Raw genomic sequence first — 22,153 nt, 5'->3', positions numbered from 1 at the left:
AACTTTATTCGAGTCGAGACCAGAAGTTTATTATATCCATTCGCATCCCTGTTGTTACAAGATATATGCAGATGTAATTTGAAAAAAATGTTTATACGAATGATACTACCGTAAAAGTACTGGTATTACAAAATTGCATTTCATATATTATAATGATATTCCAACTTGAAAATAAAATAAGTGAATGGTAGTGAATATAGCGAATAAGATAAATAAGTGGCTGTTAATACATGTACATTCCGTCCATGTGATCTGCAACATGTGCTCTTATAAACAATCGATTGAAAGAATTACAATTCCTTATCAGTGTACCTGTATCAAATGAGAATTACGTAAAACAATAAATTGACCGTTCGGTATTTCATTGTTTTGATTGATATTTAGTCATGTCTTAGATGCGTATGTAGTCCTTTTCCATACGTTATGCACTTCGAAGCAATAATGAAAAATGCTCTCCTGATGCAACTGGAGCTTACTTTAATAGTTTATCTTCTAAATGAAAGAATAATTCAGAAACATATATTCGTATTGCACTAGAATGTTTCTTACTATTTTTGGACAAAACCACCACAGTTTTGTTAACGAATTCTTTCAAATGTACATACAGGATGCTGTATTGTTAGTACTATTTGAATAATGGTTGAAATGTAATGTAAAACAACATTAATAATAGTTAAAAAAAAGGACCACTTTGTCTACATTTGAATCACGAAAAAGCTTAAATATGGTGTTTTATTAGTTTACTAATTAACCTTAAAACAAAAGGGAACATTTTTATCACGATTGCGTTACCATTCAAATATAAAATATTCAACATAGGTGTTTGGAAACCGTGTTTTGTGTTTTATTTACCGCTATCAAAATAACTAACGTATTGAATTCATTGTTCTATTATTATTGATACGAATAGTTAGACTACAGACACATTTCCATGCGATAGTCTCCATTTTAGGCAAGTGACGAATTGTTTTTACTTTAGGCCCAGTTTATGACACTATTTTTTCCATGCTCCAGCAAAATGTGGGACATTGTGTATTGTGTATATCTGGCTATCCATATGCATATGTGTATGCACCTGCTGTGCCGAAGTGAAAGAACCTGTTTCAGGCTATGGTTAATACAGTCCTGCAAAGAAAATAAATTGACTCATAGCTCAGCAATGTAGCACAGCCAAACGATTTTATATATTGACAATAGACTGTGCGTGGTCTATATCACCGCACTATGGAGTATCCTAAGTCCGGATTAGGCATTTCGTAAAAAGGGCATGTAAAAGAGCTTTTAATAATGCTGTGCTTTATAAAACATCAGGCATTGCTCATCATCAGTCGTGATGTTGAGGTTAAAAAGTAATGAGCATAAGAATACATAGGATTAAGAAGTAATCCGTCTATTATTTACAATGTGTTGACAACTAATGATGGGATTATGCAATTTTACCGTGTGTAATATGTGTTATGTCTGGTTCATTACGTAAATATAATGTTAACAAAAACACTCCTGACTTGCTAACACATGCGAAGAGATTTGACTGGTTCCGAGCATAGGTCATATTAAATCTCTGTCACTTTTCAAACCACGCGCTGATGGTACGTAAAATACTTATGTTATTTTATATGATTTATGTTCGCTTTTCTCTTCGTCATTTCTCACGCCAATCCATATATAAAATACCTATTTTAATAAACATTTACACTGATTTTCATACACTTATTAAACCAGTTACAACAAATCGCTAGAGTAGATTTCAACCGATGCGCAGTTTAACTGCCGCCATAACATTCGAAGTAATGCTGGTCGATTCAAATATTATTGCCAGTAATTTTTATTTAAAATAATTTTATTTTCTTCAATATTATCAATAATATCAACTTTCTGACAATCTTGATTTAGATTCTGATGAAAATGCCACTGACGTAGCCGACTTCTTAATCTCGAGGGTTTCAAAACATAACTTAACCCATGCTGCTCGTTCTGACTTTCTTGCCATTTAGCGTCAGTATCATACATACTGACCAAAAAGATGAAATGGTATTTCTCAAAACACCACTCAATCATGAAGTCTTAAATATTGTTGTGGGTTGGTATTAACACGTTGGTGTTGAAATTTAGATTAAGTCTATTTGTGAACGCCAGTGTAACCAAGATGTCGTTGAGATTTCACATCACGTTAATATTAATGGTTTGCAGCTTTCTAAGAGCTCCGGTGTTCAAATAAGACACATTTAAGGTAGATTTATAAAACCTGCTGTTACCGAGCCTGTTGTTATTGGCTTGCATTTTTTTTACCTAAATGTGTATGCCTAGATACTACAGTTTTGCATTTTAGTGTTAACCATGTAATATAGTGTCTTTCTGGTTGATTTCAATGTCGATTTTCATTAAGGTCAGTATATAAAACTTTAAAAAAAACGGTTTCTTTCAATAATATTGTATTCAATTTAATAATATTGTTCATGAGAAAATGTTCATGATGAAACACTGTAGGTTAAACAATTCCCTGTAGATTGGATCAAGACTTTTAAAGCCTTGAAATTTAACAATAACATACACATTAATATCATATAACCTGAAAGTAAACCATGTTCTCACGCAAACTTATTAACAGGATGTGTTCCAGTGGCCCAATAAAATTACTTTACACATGTATAGATATTCTCTATGCAATATATATGATAAAAATGCTTTGAAAACAGTTAACATCACAGATATAAATAACTTACAAAAGTTATGTTTTCTTCTCTTTCACAGACACACACACATACAGTATATATCAACATACCAAATGTGGTTTGGGCTTTTACATCAGTATGTCTGCCTCTCTTTTCTCACTGACTCGTGATGGTTAAAACTGCAACATTAGATTCATGGTGCACAATAGAAAGAGTGAGATTAATGCATATAGGACATCTAAATGGAAAAGCTCAGTACTCTCCCAAATACAGGTTTATACACAAAACCTCAATACAAAGTATTTACAAACAGAGTATTACCCATTTGTAATCAATTCAAAAGTATATGATCAATAAAAAATGAATTGCATGTCTAATACACTTAGTACTAACCTGGTAAGAATAAATACAAATGAAGAAATAAAAATCTGCAGCTCAAGCAAAAAACTTACTGCTGACACTTTGACTATCTCTAACTAAACTAAACTTGTACCTTTAAACTGTGTGCGTTTTGTTTGCTATTGCATATTTTCCCTCGCAGGTGGACCATTGAGCCTATGTTGGTGGTCAACTGTGAAACTCATGACGAAGCGTCCAATTACGGGGGTCTTTGAAAAACAGTTGGCTAAAGGTTTTAACTGGACAGGGAGCGGGAAGATGTCATTTCAGTCAATGAAGCTAATCTAAGTAAGACGCTTTATTACAGCATAAAGTACTTGTCAGCCATAGTGCATAGTGCTAACAGTTAATCAACATTTAATCGCACTGTACATTTGAAAAGTTAGCAATAATACATATATTTGAAAAAGAAAGTAAATATATTGTTTTGTTATATTAAAAATATTAAGATATTTATAACTTTAATTGGTCATGGATTTAAACATGAACTATTTTAGAAGCCGTTGAGCTAGTCTTTCCGAAAACAACGAACAGTGAAACAAAGTTTTTCATCAAAGAATGGCTCCGAGATACCAGTAACAGTGAGGGTGGGCGTAAACAGCGCATCTAGCCATCAATAATGACATCAGCCATGACCATACTACTCTACAGATTAGTTAACTATTTACGTGACTGCTAATATCGTTAATAGCAACAACTAATTAGGTGTACAATTCAAATCTTAACTAATAAAACGTATGACTTTTATTGTGTAAACCTTGATTAGACTGCCTTTGTTTCATTTTTATTTTCTAAAATATTAAGGCGTTAAGTTTGCAATAAGCTGTGCTTAAGTGTTTTCAAAATAACATGAATGTTTGTTTGTTTCAATCTTAACATGAGAAATAATCACAAACAAGAGATGTGTTTGTCAGAAACACAATGCCCCCTAATGCACCGCTTTTTTATCTTTGAACTTAGAGGATGACCTTGACCTTGACATTTCACCACTCAAAATGTGCAGCTTAATGAGATACACATGCATGCCAAATATCAAGTTGCTATGTTCAATAATTCAAAAGTTATTGCAAAACTTTACTATATTAAAGTTTTAAATTTTCGACCTTTGACCTTGAAGGATGACCTTGACCTTTCACCACTCAAAATGTGCAGCTCGATGAGATACACAAGCTTGCCAAAAATAAAGTTGCTATGTTGAACATTTTTAAAGTTATTGCAAAACTTTACTATATTTAATTTTTAAAATTTTGACCTTTGACCTTGAAGTATGACCTTGACCTTTCACCACTCAAAATGTACAGCTCCATGAGATACACATGCATGCCAAATATCAAGTTGCTACGTTCAATATTTCCAAAGTTATTGCAAAACTTTACTATATTACAGTTTTAAAGTTTGACCTTTGACCTTGAAGGATGACCTTGACCTTGACCTTTTATCAATCAAAATGTGCAGCGCTATGAGATACACATGCATGCAAAATATCAAGTTGCTATGTTCAATATTTCAAAAGTTATTGCAAAACTTGTATATATTAATTTTTTTTAATTTTTGACCTTTGACCTTGAAGTATGACCTTGACCTTGACCTTTTACCACTCAAAATGTGCAGCTCCGTGAGATACACATGCATGCCAAATATCAAGTTGCTATGTTCAATATTTCAAAAGTTATTGCAAAACTTTACTGAAAGGTTCATGTTTTGGGACAGAATGACAGAATGACAGAATTACAGAATGACAGACAGGCCAAAAACAATATACCCCTGATCCATCGATCCGGGGGCATAAAAAGTGTTACCTTGTCGGGCTAAAATCAGTGTCATTTCCGTGGATTAAAATTTTACCGTTATGACCACTAGGCCTTTCTGACGTTTAAAGAAGTCTGCCTTTATCCATTCCGTATTGTTACGCAATTGAAAGGATTTAAACATAACCAGCTATTCTACAAAAAAATGAAAAGAATTAATAGAAACTATCAATTCTTAAGTATTCAATCGTCTCGGGTGTGTAACGCTTTATTATTTTATCTTCACTTGGAGACTTTTCTAACGCAACACGTATTCAAATCAATATAGTTCCCTTATTTTTTAACATATTTTGTTGAGATTTAGACTCAGACTGATTCAACGCATATCTAATAATCCAAGTAAATTTAATCAAAGTGATCAATGATTTAATATCAAACATGTCAAATAAAAACAAGAGCACCGCCTTGCGGGTGCAGACCGCTCATCTATTTTCTTTTTAAAGGTGAAGGGACTCTCATTTTCAATCACAAAGGAGGGAGGAGTGGAGTGAAGAGGGGTGTATAGTGTGGGGTTGTGGACATTTATTACATTATCTTCCAAAAAAGCGAAAAAAAAAAATTTTTTAAAAATCGGGGGGGGGGGGGTTGGGTGCGATGGTTGGACGGTATTTCAAACATAACCGTTTAAAAAAAAAAAATGGGGGGGGGGGTATAGTGTGAGGGTGTGGTGATAATTTGTGAGATGATTTAAAAAAAAAAAAAAAAAAAAAAAAAAATCAAAAAAAAAAATTGGGGGGGGGGGGGTGGGTGGGGGGGGTGGGGTGGGGGTATAGTGTGAGGGTGTGGTGGTCATTTGTGAGATGATCTAAAAAAAAAAAAAAAAAAAAAAATAGGGGGGGGAGGGGGGGAGAGGGCACGGGGGATGGTTTGGGTGAAGTCTATTGTGGTATGTCAGGTAAGAGTAGTTTCATCAAAGTATCAATCAAATCTAATCATAAATAAAGAAGTTATGGCAATTTTAGCAAAATTTAATAATTTGACCTTGAGAGTCAAGGTCATTCAAAGGTCAAAGTAAAATTCAAGTTGCCAGGTACAGTAACCTCATGATAGCATGTAAGTATTTGAAGTTTGAAAGCAATAGCCTTGATACTTCGAGTGGATCGAAACACAAAATTTAACCATATATTAAAAGTTACTAAGTCAAAAAAGGGCCATAATTCCGTAACAATGACAACCAGAGTTATGCAACTTGTCCTTTTACTGTACCCTTATGATAGTTTGTGAGTGTTCCAAGTATGAAAGCAATATTTATGATACTTTAGGGGTAAAGTGGACCAAAACATAAATCTTAACCAAATTTTTAATTTTCTAAGTATAAAGGGCCCATAATTCCGTCCAAATGCCAGTCAGAGTTACATAACTTTGCCTGCACCGTCCCCTTATGATAGTTCATAAATCTTGCAAGTATGAAAGCAATAGCTTTGATACTGTAGGAATAAAGTGGACCTAAACACAAAACTTAATCAAATTTTCAATTTTCTAAGTATAAAAAGGGCACATAATTCTGTCAAAATGCCAGTCAGAGTTACATTACTTTGCCTGCACAGTCCCCTTATGATAGTTAGTAAGTGTTGCAAGTATGAAAGCAATAGCTTTGATGCTTAAGGAATAAAATGGACCTAAACACAAAACTTAACCAAAATTGTCAATTTTCTAAGTATAAAAAGGGCACATAATTCTGTCAAAATGCATGCCAGAGTTATCTAACTTTGCCTGCCCAGTCCCCTCATGATAGTAAGTAAGTGTACCAAGTTTGAATGCAATAGCATTGATACTTACTGAGAAAAGTGGAACTAAACGCAAAACTTAACCAAAATTTTCAATTTTTTAAGTATAAAAAGGGCACATAATTCTGTCAAAATGCACGCCAGAGTTATCTAACTTTGCCTGCCCAGTCCCCTCATGATAGTAAGTAAGTGTACCAAGTTTGAATGCAATAGCATTGATACTTTCTGAGAAAAGTGGACCTAAACGCAAAACTTAACCGGACGCCGACGCCAACGCCAACGCCAACGCCGACGCCGACGCCGACGCCGACGCCAAGGTGATGACAATAGCTCATAATTTTTTTTCAAAAAATAGATGAGCTAAAAATCATTGAAACATTAAAATTCGCATATCGTACATCGTGAAATAATAATGTGAAATGTACAACGCATTAACTTTTACGTCTTAATGACCGACCGGCTTGTAAAATTGTGCTCATACAAGGCATATTGTTTTTTCTAATTAATGTTTAGTTTTCATTGTGTAATAATTCACCTAGAATGATGGAATTGAAATTAATTTGGAATTATATAGCGCGCTGTACTACCTTGACGATTTTTCGAACGCAGCATTCGTTAAACTTAAGTATCTCAGTTATGAGTAAATGTTTTTGATTTTGATTGTACATGAGATTGTTTGACTACACGTACTACATGTACAAGCAAACGATAAAATAATTCATCCATGACGATCGCATGCTTCAGCAAGTGGTAAAAGTAGCGTAAAACATGCCGATTGCGTTGTTGCGCTCCTGAAATTTAATACGAGACATAATGATTTTTAATGTAATGCTATGTTTTCTTGGTGTATCAACCCTCAAATGAAGAAATTGAAATAAAATTAGAATCATATCGCGTTTCACCATTTTCACGCGCAAAAGATGAAACCACACCTACCCCACGCGCAAAAGTGTCTGATTGTCACGTATGAATGATTTTATCACAATATTGCACAGCATATAGGCAAATGACCACATGTGAAATTTTAAATAAAAATCTTAACTAATTACTGATATATTCATGTTTGAAAAGTGTTGCGTTAGAAAAGTCTCCAAGTGTATTTCAATGATCACTTTTCACCACAACGTCATTACAAAGGACAGCAGTGAACTAAGCGCTCTTATGAAAAACTTAGTATTGCAGCTAAAACAAGAAAAGCTCAGCTCTGTCATCTTAAGAATTGAAAAGGTCGAGAGCGAATTATTTGACAAAGAAATGGAAAACAATAGACTGTCACAAATAATAAACGACATGAAATGCTAACTGAACAAGCCGAAAAACGAAAATGAACATCTACGCAAACAACTAAAGCAGCAAGAATCGAATTGTGAAATGAAAATAAACGAATTAGAACATTACAGCCGGCGAAGCAACGTCAATATAGATGGCATACCCGATCACGATAAAGAAAGTGCAAACGAAAAAGTTTAAGAAACGCTAAACCGAAACATCCCCGACCTTCACTTGTTAGAACGCGATATTTGCATAACATACAGAATAGGTAAATTCGACAATAGAAAACTTAGAAGACCCATCGTTCTGAAGTTGATCTCCCGCAGAAAAAGAAGCAAATAATGCAGAGCGCGAAAATCTTGCGAAAACAAAAAACACCGTTATACATTAACGACCACCTCACAAACTGAATAACCACGCACTTGCTTGCTTGCGAAAAAAAAAAGACATATTAACATAAACTTGGTATCGCGACGGCGTCATCTATTTCCGTGACAACAATGAAATGGTACATATAGTGACACATAGCCAGTACAAATGCTGTATAATCTTGCCATGGCCGAACGAGTTAAATAATTTCGACCAAGAGAAGTAACCTTTCGAATTATGTGAAGTATACAAACATTAAACAATCCGTTTGAAAAGTTTTATTCAATCGACACCACATCACGAGAAACACAGGGAAAAATAACGTTCCTTCTCATATAGCGAAAACCCATCTGTGAAACCGCAATGACTTTTTTTAGAATACCACCACAGCACGAAAAACACGGGATACAAGAACGTTCCTTCTCCTATAACGAAGACTGACCTGTGAAACCGCAATGACTTTGTTTTGAAAATAAAAAAACCTCACTAAATAATATAAATTAACAAATGTTACTTCGAAGACTTTGTTTTCGAAAATAAAACACCTCACTAAATAATATATATTAACAAATGTTATTCCACTCTTAAAACACCCACATACTCGCTTACACACTAACGCATAAGAGCAAAGACATGAAAACATACCTAAACATGAATTCAATAATAAACAGGCACATACGCACACGATCTCACACATACATAGAGGCACACAACACACAAACTCACGCACACACACGCACGCAAGCGCGCGCGCACACACACGCACGTACACACGCGCACGAACACACACGCACACGCGCGCGCGCGCACGCACACATGCAAACACACACGCACACACACTTTGTGTTTCTGGATGTAATAATAAACGGATAATACACGTTTTCGAGGCGCAGCACGAGGGCAGGAACGGATTTTGAGAGCGCCCGCAGATGATCATGTCCGAGAAAATGTGCATTTCCGCTATTATTGCATAAACAAATCGCACATAACAAAATAAATTAAAATAGCATTGAAAACAATATGTTTTGTTCATTCGATTGTTTCATATGACGTCATACCGCTCAATGTTGTGTTTTACATATACCTCACTCGGAAATGACGAGGCTCATCCGTGTCTGAGACTAAACAAAGTAATTTTTATTAAAAAGGCATGAACACCCTGCAAAAACATTAGAGCCGAATGTGCAGAAATTCGCAGAAACACTAATACATTTTAACACTTTTTAACACTAATCAATAATATATTTAAACACTTTTTATCACTAATCAATGGTTAACAAGGGACAAAATTGTTACAAAACCAGGTTTTTAATTTGAAAAAAAAGTCTGATAAAGGGAGACAATAAAAAATGTGCATAGTTACCCCCCTTGTGTAAAATTCAATCTATTTTTACTCGTGGCGACCTTGATTTCAATTTGAAAAAAAGTCTGATAAAGAGAGACAACTCAAAATTAAAATGTGCATTGTTACTGATAGTTATCCCCCTTGTTTCAAAATCAATCTATTTTTAGTTGTGGCGACCTTGACCTTGGAGATATTGACGTAATTGTTTCGCGCAACACACCGTCCAATGATGGTGAACAATTGTGCCTAATAATTTTAAAATCTCACTATGAATCTCACAAGTTATGGCCCGGACAAGCTCATTTATGGCCATTTTTGACATTTTAACCAAAATTTTGACCTTGACCTTGGATATATCGACGTAATTCTTTCGCGCGACACACCGTCTAATGATGGTGAACACATGTGCCAAATGATTTTAAAATCTCACAATGAATCTCACAAGTTATGGCCCGGAAAAGCTTGTTCCGCCCGCCCGCCCACCCGCCAGCCCGCCCGCCAGCCAGCCCGCCCGCCAACATTCGCCAATCTAATAACCAGTGTTTTCCTTCGGAAACTTGAAACTTGAGTCTTAAAATAGCAGGAAAAAGTGTGGTTTACCAGAAATGAAAAATATAAATTTGATAAAAACTTTTTGAAACAGTGTAAAACATCACTTGAACAAACACATTAATATATCGTAATCTATATATTATTAACAAACGTTAAAAAATTCAAGGGATTTTATTAAAATGTTTTCAATATTTCTGTATCTTTCATATTTATTTGTTTAAATTATCATTTCTGGCCCACCATACTTTTTCAAGTGTACTATTTCTTGACTCGAGTTGTTTACATTTGTTTCTTGCACAATAGTATCCTTTTTTCAGTGTTTCTATTGTGTTATATTTAATAATACTCTAACATTATCTTCTACAGTAGTGTAGGCTCCAGCTGGTGTCAATGGATTATGAACAAAATAAGAAAATAAGGACTTATATCGCCAATGAAAAAAGTTGAATATATTAAAGGTGAAAACATGTGATTTTTTACTCTTTTTGAAAGATTCATTAAAATTGGTTCATGTATCACTGTAGTATATGTTATTTTAATTGTGCACATTGTTCCAAACTTTATATAGAATGTTAAAATAAGGATTTATTGTTTTACTTTACCCCAATTTCATGGTTTATCGCGCTAATTTTCCCAATTCAAATGGCACAGGCTGTAACAAATAAAAGCAAAAAATCACTGTTGTGTTACTCTTAGAGCATATTTTTATCTAAAAAATTGAATAATACAGACAAAAACACAATGAACGCAAATCAAAATTGACCCCAGCATTTTTCAATTTGACTCTTCAAAATTTCAGTCCAGGGGTCATTGACTCCTGGTTTTTAAAATCTATTGAAATCCCTGACCCACCCACTTCTGACCATTTCAGAAAGTGATATGTCCTAATGCCCTACCTGATTATAGTATACATTTAAGACTATCAACATAAAACATTAAAACATAATAAAAATTTCATCCAATTACTTTGAACACCAATACAATTTACCTAATAATTCATTTGTTATTTTGAAGCGAATGACACAATTCAACAAGATGCGTTTGTGAAACACAATGTCCCCCTATATGACGTTTGACTTTGTAGGATGACCTTGACCTTGTGAAGGATGACCTTGACCTTTCACCACTCAAAATGTGCAGCTCCATGAGATACACATGCATGCCAAATATCAAGTTGCTATATTAAATATTGCAAAAGTATTCATAAAATAAGCGATTTGGGCCACATATATTTGACCTCTGACCTTGAAGGATGACCTTGACTTTACACCACTCAAAATGTGCAGCTCCATGAGATGCACATGCATGCCAAATATCAAGTTGCTATCTTCAATATTGCAAAAGTATTTATAAAATAGGCGATTTGGGCCACATATATTTTACCTTTGACCTTGAAGGATGACCTTGACCTTTCACCACTCAAAATGTGCAGCTCCATGAGATACACATGCATGCCAAATATCAAGTTGCTATCTTCAATATTGCAAAAGTATTCATAAAATGAGCGATTTTGGTCATATATATTTGACCTCTGACCTTGAAGGATGACCTTGACCTTTCACCACTCAAAATGTGCAGCTTCGTGAGATACACATGCATGCCAAATATGAAGTTGCTATCTTCAATATAGCAAAAGTTATTGCAAAATGTTAAAGTTGGCGCAAACAGACCAACAGACAGACCAACAGACACACACCAACAGACAGGGCAAAAACAATATGTCCCCCACTACTATAGTGGGGGACATAAAAAGAGGTCGGAAAACGAATATTTCTAGTCGTCCGGAATATACTCTACGACAAGACGTGGACGAGCAATATAAGTGCCTGATATTTCTTACTATTTACCATTTCAAAAACTCTGTCGAAAACATCTTTTAATGTTGAATTCGATAAATAATATAATTTACGCCTCAAAAGAGATGCCATTTTTGTTACATGAAGTTGAATCATTTCATCAAAATGAATTAAAAATGCCGGCTACTTTACAACAAAGGGAGATTATCATGAAAAGTGTTGTGCACTGGGACGATTCGGTTGGACCACGGTACTGTATACGTTTGCGCTTAAAGCTAGCAACGTAAACAAGAACCAAACGCACATGAAATTCCAGTTTTAATATGATAATAGGTGCTACCTAATTTACGGGCAAAAGCTTAGATATTTGATTACAATATATTTTAATAACTATATGGAAATTATTGTGTACAAAACATTACAAGACAAGTACAAGTGATGCATCCAAAAAAGTTAATCTTATTTTTTGCTTGATTAAAAAAGTGTTATATATATATATGCGAATCTCAAAGATTTAATATCTTATGGTTTTGTTCTTTTTTAGCCTCTGAACTTCAAAGCTAGTCCAGTGGCTTTGCTTAGTGGATATGGCGTCCGCAATTGAAATATGTCATAAATTTAGGTATCTCAAAGGGTTTTAATTTCCTTATGCCAAATAGTGTCGCTTAGTTGAACTTATGTTGCCACTAAAAAAACTAGCCGTTTTGTAGCAATTCATAAATTACAGTCTAAACTGCATACACTTAGTTTTTTTATGTATAGTAATGATTTCAATGCAAACAAACAAAATGTTATCTCATCCATACTTTTTATACATTTTAATAACACATAAAACCAGCATGTCAGTTATTGTCTTTCTAGGCGTAGTCGCTAGCAGAAGCATGTAAAATATGTTAACATAATTATTTAGTACATATATAAAAGGTATATGGTAATGTATGGCGATTAAAAACACTTCAATCACTTATTTGCATGTATACAAATAATAACACAATAAAAAAACTAAAACGCAGTCATTAACTTGCAAGAATATTTACGTTCATGTACTAACAAAGTGACGTTATCATTTTAAAAACTGAAATCAATGGCTTATGTATCATAAAACATAAAAATACATGTATGAAAAACAAGTATAATACAGCACAGTATTCAGTTTGCTCAAAACAGAAGACGTTTGCCCGATGTCAAGAACAATGTACTTGTCAATGTAGATCGGTTTTATCATTTAAGTAGTATTTGATATTGATTTAAATATTTAACTTTTATTCGAAAGTGAGTACCTTTAGTTATGTTTAGCGGGTATCGAACCTCCGAACTTAATTGTCTATTTATCAAACATTGTAAAAAAGAATACCCCGTACAAATCAGGCTGGATTCACCAATGAGTTCTTAATTACAGCGACTCATGATCGACGCAACGTACAATGGGGTCGTGGTGAGAAATCACAAAACGTCATCAAACGCGCCTCACGGAATACGGAACTTTAAATAAGTTTGAGGTGAACTCCGAGGTTCGGCTTACAGACGCTATCATGGATAGCAAGCCCATTGGTCGCCTGGTACCGTAACTTCTGCAGAGACAACACGACTGGAACGCAAACCCTCGTGGTTGGAATTAGAGCTTAAAAGATTCGTGTATTAATCGGAGATAATGTGACTGATTAATAAATAAATATTAATATGTGTATTTTTAAGTTTTAATTATTCATATTTCATGTTATCTGTTTTACAACATTCGAAGAGGTTGTATTCTTTTTTTATATCAATTATAAGTATCGTCTACATCGTATTAGTTAGTAATCTCAGTACTTACTGTTCTTAAACGAATTATGACCTCGTAATCGTTAACACACACACCAGAAAACTGACTTATTTACTCGTTTATTTATGTGTCAGATAAAACACGCTGGTAATGCGGATACTTCGATAACAGATGGCACTTCGATAACAGAATACAACAAAAGCCACGCGCGAGAGATAAGTTCCTCAGTTTTATCAAAAGTTATGTCCTAAAGATTAGTTTTTGGGACAAGGCACATGATCGAGTTGATAAATGGTGCATCCCTTTATATCGGGAAGGAAAAAAAACACGGTAAAATGGTAGATCTGTGCCCCAAATATAGAAAGTTCGGTCGAAAAATAGCATAAACGGGGTAAACAGTAAACATTTCAACACAATAAAACTACTTAGGAATATTGCGTGAAATTGTTTACTATTCCAGCATGTGGAGTAATCAATTTGCTTCAAATTATGAAATTTTGATAGTATTCAATGAAATATAAACGAAGAAAGAGCATTTTTAAGGTGGTATTCATGAAGTTGCGGATACTTTGATTCCCGATAAGGACGCTTCGGATAACAGAGACTTTCAACAAATTGGGCACTCTGATAACCGAGTTTTATCTTCTACCAGAAATGCATTTATGAATATTATGGCTATTCTTACCAAACATTTTGAAGTACGAATCAATTTAAATTGTCAAGCGCGACACAGTGGGAATCTATGCATAACGTTATTACATACACATGTGAAATATAACCATTGGCGATGTTTGTTTTCAAAAATATCATTATTATTAATTTATACAATTAATATTATAAGAGCAATGTTTAAATGAGATTCAAATGCGTGTTTCTGGAGTAATATATTTCAAGTGACAACCGGAAAAAAATGTCTACATAATGAACTTGTTTTTGGTGGTTCAGAGAAATGAAAGTACAACGGATCATGTGTATTAACACGATTGTGTTTAATTTGAATTATAGCAGGTCTCTAGATAACGGGAGCAAAGGGATCCTGTTAAAAGCGGCAACTACACATTTGTTCGTCATAAAATCCTAGGTAAAGTAACACCATACTTGAATAAGATGCCAATACAAAACTGTCGCTACTTGCATAAAAACTGCGCATTAATTAATAAAGTATATACTGGTAAAAACTGATGAGAAAAGCGAATGAGAGTTAATAATGCAGTATGCATGTGTCTTCATGATTGTCACATCTTGTTTTGAAAATTAAAAATAAAAAACATGAAAAAAGCAGAAACAATACAAACAATCATGCTTAATTACATTTAAACCTTATCTCAGTAAAATCATATTGAGCTGACTAAGTGAAACATCAAACCAAAAAGTTATTAAAGGGGCCTTTTCCCCTTTTGGTAAATTGACATTTAAAAAAAAAATTGTTTCAGATTCGCAAATGTTCGTTGTAGCTATGATATTTTTTAGGAAACAGTAATACTGAACAGTTACCATGCTCTAAAATATCCATTATATGCATCTTTTAACGATTAAAAAAAACTTAAAATTATATTTTTTAAAGCGTTGCAAGGCGAAACGATTGAATAATTTGGAGAGATATGTTGCTGTCGTTATATTTTGTGATACTACGAGGATTGCTTATATAAAGTAAACAATACACCACTCATTGTACAAGCCAGGATGGCCAAGTGGTCTAAGTGATAGACTTTTGCTTCAGGAGTCAGTGGTTCGAGTCTAGTCGAGGGTAACTTTTTTTCTTTCTTTAATTTTATTATTATTCTTTTTTTACTGGAGTTTTTAAGATGTAATGTTTACATTTATCAATATAAAGCAGTTAATGACAAACTTAAATACATGGCAAAATCTGTTAAAAGGCCCCTTTAACGAAAATATTTATTGTTGTAATTTAAGTGTCGCATACTTATGCTTTAAATTTAGATATTTTATGAAATCTTGTGTGCGTCATTTGTGGAAAGAAACAAATAAAAAGTAACATTCATTAACTCCGATTCGCTCATCCTGTAATATATAATTATGTCATGTATATCCAAGTTCATATGCAGAATAAGTTGTGTTTATATTCATAAAAATGAAGGGTTTACACAACTTCGACACCACTTTCGTGTGATTTAATCGACCGCCTGTTCCATTATTGCTTATTTTTTAATTTACTGACATTGAGCCAAAACAAAAAGTTCCACTTGAATTTCGGACCTGCATCGCTGCGGATATTTATCTCTAAGTTACAGTTTTAGCAGAGTGATGTTTCATGATATGCTATCTAGTATACTAGTATTGTAAGTAAATGGCCTTAGTACCTTCATTAGGACATGATTATACATGCTTTAGATCAGCCGTTCCGCTACAAAGAATGTAATTTAAAATTGTTTAAGCTCGTGTACTACGCGAAAATCCATATGCTGGGTGACTCGAAAACTGGAAAATGTATGGTCATATAGACTGTACTCATCAGACATATCGAATTATTTTCACATTTATCTTTAATATTTATACAAAGTCATAATCATATTCCAAAGGAATAAATATATTTCGGTAATTCGTTTTTAATTTATGCCAATGCATACATTTTTATTTATCGCCTGCTTACTATAACAGTATTCCACAGCGAATTCCGCATTTCTGATTCACTAAATGTGTGTTATATCTGGTAAAAAGTGTCGAGTAATCTGGAATGCAAGTGCCATCGTCATTGAGTTGATCGGTAAAAGAAGTGTCCATGAAAATTTGGCATCCGACTCTTTTAACATTTGAATTCCTGAAATACGTTAGTAAACTAAAATGTAAAACGTTGTAACATTAATGGACATATTGATCTTTTATTTGGAATAGTTGGCACGCTCTTGATTTATTTCCAAGTATTTTTATTGTGTTGAAATACGTACTGATCATCTAAATCATGATGATTATCGCTGGAATTTTATCATTTTTTGTATAAAATCCAACGTTTTTCCACGAATTTCTTTCTTCGCAATTTGAAGTACCATACCATTAATCGACCAAGCAATGTTTCGTGTCTGAAAACCAAATAAACAAAACATACATGCAAAAAACTGAAGAACTCGCCGCTCGCGCGTGGCATTTGTTGTTCTCTGTTATCGAAGTGCCATCTGTTATCAAAGTATCCGCATACCCGGGGTGCAAAATGTAACTAAAATCAATTAGTAATCAATCCTTGCTAAAATGCGCATAAAATGATAAAGACATTTTTTCGGAAAAAATACTATTAATAGTGCAACGTAATCATGGTCTTTAAACTCAACTCAACTCTACATTTATTTGATGACTGGAGAAGGATTTCGTATTTTCAAGACGTCTGCAATTTTTATGCACAGGTGATATAAATAAGTGAAAACATCATTTTAAAGGAAAAATAATCAAATTATAACAAAAAATCATCTTCTCTGAAAAAAAGTTTTACTACCAAATATATATATAACAAGGTATTCAACTCGAAATGACCAGAAAACACGGTGCATCGCTTTGAACAGCCATAAATTTTGCAGCGATTTTCACGAACTTTGTCTTATTCAATGCAGAAATGAATTTCCTTTTTGGAAATGTGCATAATCTTGCAATATTTTAACAAATGCTGGGTCAAATTTTAAGAAAGAACACGATACACAACTTCACGTTATGAATGATGTTACATTTTGGCAACGTCTTTTGCTGCGCGGGTAGGTCGGCATACCAGGAGGAAACCAACACGTGTTTGGTAAGACGACTACCAACGAATATCACCGGGAGCGAAGATTGAAACCGAGTCACCGTGGCAACAAGCGCGTATACTAACCACTACGTACGCTAACTGGATAACAACACATGACATTATATGCTGAGATGTCCGCGCGTTTCCATTCGGGTGTCTACCACCTGAAGCCCATCGTCCGTTTCGCGTTCAAATCCTTTTTAAATACATATTGGCTTCAAATTTTGACCGAGCCTATCTATTTCTGGCGCCTAAAATATGATTTGACGATGAGAAATAGAAGACACAACTAAAAATATTATTGTAGGCAATAAGTTGGTTTTCAACTTTCCTTGGACAAATCTAACGTTGTCGTAATAAGTTTAAGACACCGGCATCATATCATCAGCACCATCAGTTTAATAAATAAATTCATCTTATAATTCGCACTGATAATTTTTCCCGCCAATATAGAATTACATCACCACTAGAGCAAGATACAAGGCATCGCCTTCGGACGTTTTATGACACATTCTAACCCGACTCGTTTTGTATCACTTGACAAACCAATCGTGATACATCGGCTATCTCGGATTCCTCCGTAAGATATGAAATAAATCGTCTGCTGATCCAGAGTGTTGACAAACTAGAGTCGGTGAAGGTTACATTCCACTAAATCATCCTTTATATCTCAATGGTCTATTTACAACATTTGTGTGCATTGCATCGGGGACTATAGGTCACAATATACTAAATAGTTTCCCTATATAATTCAATGTAAAAGCGCCATCTTTAAGCGAAAATAAATGCAACATTTTGCACATAGAGACCCCCATACCCATACCTTTTCTTAAAGGCCATTCTAAGCGGAGCCGATTTGTGCAATAAAAAGATATGTCATGTACGAACCAAGAAAGAACTTGTCAAAAGTCAAAATCGACTGTTTTTGCAACTTTTTTTCCGGCCGTTTTATAGTGAAATGTAACCTTTTTCAGTGCAATGTTTTCCTTTAGTCTCTATGGTAATCATATTTCAGGGATTTAGTAGTGAGCACATATCCATGCCCTACTACTTTCTCCAAAAGATAAAGACAGAACACTAGTTTTAAGTGCAAAGCATGGCTTCCAATCAACTATGATATTTTTTTAGAGAGTACAGCACTACATGAAACGGTTATTTAGTATACTGTAACCTATACGTTGAAAAAATGAACATTTTGGGTGCGTGTATTTAAGTACTGTGCTTTTGTCGAATTCACTGCATAATCCCTGGTTTCGGAGTGTCTGAGCACAAAGAACTCATGGTAAGCTCTATTTGAAAGTTTAGCTCGTTAAAACTCTAGGGGCCACATTGTTTCAAACAATCTTGACTATTTATCCGGATAATATATATGCTGAGTTTGAGTCAGTTTTACGTGTATCAAAAAACTAGGGAACCAGGTAAAATATTAGAAAAAACTTGTTACAACTACAATGCCCCAGATAAGCTGCGTATATGCGTCTTTCACCCTATTTAAATGTTTAAAAACGCAAAGAAATACAATATCATGCGTATTAAAAACGCAACCAAATAAACGTTTACGCAAATTTAACGCGTACGATACAATAGCTTCGATCGAAAATGCTTTTCTAGTTTTCGGTATGTTCTTTTTAAGTCTTAAGCATCAGTATCGTAACGCGGCGATGCTTTCATTCAGAAAGCGCCTGGACGACGGTGCAGGAAAACAGTCAAAGTTATTCAAAAGCTCTGCGGACTAGATTTTATAGTTAAATAAAGTGTCTGAACAAATCATTTACAACTCCATACATGTGTTTTCATTATGACTTAATCCGTCGCTCATTGTGCATGTATTTGTAAAGCGCCTGTACTTTCAGTTTCTATTACGATGCGAAATAAAAATGTCTAAGAGAGGTCGAAAGCAAGCTTTTTCCAACCAATATAGTAAGAGCCAATAAATGCAGAATCATTTGTCCTTATCGATTTTGTTATGTTTGACAGAAACAAAGATGTCAGTGAACATATGTTATAATTAAAATAAGATAAGGCAAGTGTATACTGGTAGTTCTTTGTCGTATAAAATAAAGAGAACATTACACTAAACAAAATTGTACCAAGAGTATGTATTCGTCACGATAGTTCATATCACACTACGGCACAATCAACTCCATTGATACAAATCTTGAAAACTTGACTGACGTAAGACTCTATAATCTTTTTATTTATGTTTAATATAGGATAGCTAGGATAAATGTCAAGCTAAATAGTGTAAGACATCTTTTGTTGTTGTAATTTCACGTAATTTCACGGCGTAATTTCATGTTTATCATGTTTTTCAACAATTTTGTTTAGTTCAAACTGAAAGGAAAAGAATTAACAGGAAAGTATAGGGCACATATAATAGCAGATAAGTGCTTAATTCGGGTAAGTTTAATTCGTTAGTGGCAAAATTCCAAGGTTGTTTGAAAACTCGACTACGGACGTCCGAAGCTGACTGACAACAATTCTCTTACTCACACTATTTCCAGATGAACAAAACGTGAAATAAATATAGATGATTTGAAAAAGCTTTGTAGAGGACAACTGTATGATTGCCCAACACATTACAAATCCTACTCTTTGGGTTTCAGAAAAAATATAGGTCTCATTAAATATATTAACCATTATCAATCATGTGACCTAAGGCGTGGCCAGTTTGTGTCCAGTAACATAATTAGAACAATCAAAGTACAGGACATCGAAGGTCTATCTGATGATACATACCAAATACCAAACATATGAAACTTAGGGTTGCAAATATCAATATAATATATATTACATATAATTTTTTATTTTTCAATATAAAACCTAGGCTCCTTGCAGTTTCAGAGATTGTGGTTTATAATTTTTGAATCTGCATATTTAGCGCTAATACCTATTATATTCAGCGAAGAGAACAATTTAAACAACATTTAAGGAAAGTTACTCAGTGGGGCTTTATTAAAATCTGCACAGGTAAAATTAAGGGAATATTTCGTTTAACTGTAAAGTTTGTGCACTTCCCACAACGACCAAAAAGCTATCCAACAAGCTCACCCTGTATATGAGCTAAAACAAGATAGCAGTGATCATATACAGTTATAAAACTGTTTGGCGTTTTATGCCCTCGGATCGAATGATCGGGGGTATATAGTTTTTGGCCTTTCTGTCTGTTTCATTGTATGTGTCTGTCTGTCATTGTATGTGTCCCAAAACTTTAACCTTGGCCATAACTTTTGCAATATTGATGGTAGCAACTTGATATTTAGCATGCATGTGTATCTCATGGAGCTGCACATTTTGAGTGCTGAAAGGTCAAGGTCACCCTTCAAGGTCAAAGGTTAAAAAAAATCAAAGCGGCGCATTAGGGGCATAGTGTTTCTGCCAAACACATCTCTTGTTTGGAAATGTTGTGTGTACCAAATCTCCAGTAACGCGTATTTTGGAGCACGGTGGTAAATAAAATAGACAATTAACGAATACATAAAATGTGCAATTTATATATGTGGCTTAATAAAACTAGTAAAAGAAAATTGTATTAATATTCAAAAGAACCCTTTTGTACAAAGATTTTTAATAATAGATTAAAAACGTGTACATATCTGTTTCGCAATAACTGATACTTATTCTTGACAATGACGTCAATAACACTTTTTACATTCAGATGTATAATTACATGGACCAAATCACTTAAGTAAATTATTGCAACACATCTCATTATGCACTCATTAACGTTCAATTAAACCACAATGTTCAAATGTTCACGTCTACTGGTATTTATATTATTGAGCCAGAAAGTGATTGCTTACTCCGACGTCAGACGTTCCTTCAGATTCTATCCGCTGTGCGTGTTTTGAAGACATATGAAGTTCCAGTTCATCCAACCGAATCAACTTATGAGTACAATATTTACATGAAAACGCTTCAATGTCATGAATTCTAGCCATGTGCCCAAACCAATTGACCCTCGTTGAAAAGTGTGTTTTACATATTGCGCATTGGAAACGCTTGATTTTGTTGTGCCGATCAATGTGGTCTTGAAATTTTTCGACAATAATCTTATCACAAATCGGGCATTTATTTATGAAAGAACTTCCATCTGCAAGGGCGATTTCTGCATGATTGTCACGCAAGTGTAGACTTCGAGTATAGAGTTTTTTAAATGTTGCGGGACAATACGCACATTTGAAATCATTTTTGCGGCTAGGCGGCCGTTTATAAAAATGGGTTTGTCTGTGGCTCCACAGTTTGATTTTACTGTTAACCTCGATTCCACACCTATCACAAAGATATCGATCATTTTGTGTGTGCAAGGATTCGTGTCTCTTAGGTAATCTTAGCGTTTTGCATTTCTTGTTACGATGCTGGCATTTGTAATGTTGAAAACGACACTGTTCGTGCTTTATTAAGTGACACCGATAACCATAGGATTTGTTGCAGAATTTACATGGGTGCGTTGTTTTGTTGTGCACTCGACTCACGTGACTGTTCAACAAATCCTTCGTTGTGAATGTTTTCATACAGATACATGTGTAGTACATTTCAATATCGCCTCTTGAACTTTTCTCCCACCGATTGGCACTTTAAATGTCAGAGTCCAGTTTAATTGCTCCTTTTTGGCTCTCTCCCGAGGCATCTTACTCTTTCCAGTTTTGTAAAACGATTTTTTTAAACGATGATACTCTTCGTGCCTTAGTAATTCATACATAAAACTAAACGTTTTGTCG

This window comes from Dreissena polymorpha, chromosome 9 (assembly GCF_020536995.1).
Source record: "Dreissena polymorpha isolate Duluth1 chromosome 9, UMN_Dpol_1.0, whole genome shotgun sequence".
NCBI lineage: Eukaryota > Metazoa > Mollusca > Bivalvia > Myida > Dreissenidae > Dreissena > Dreissena polymorpha.
Note: the sequence above shows the minus strand (reverse complement) of the source record.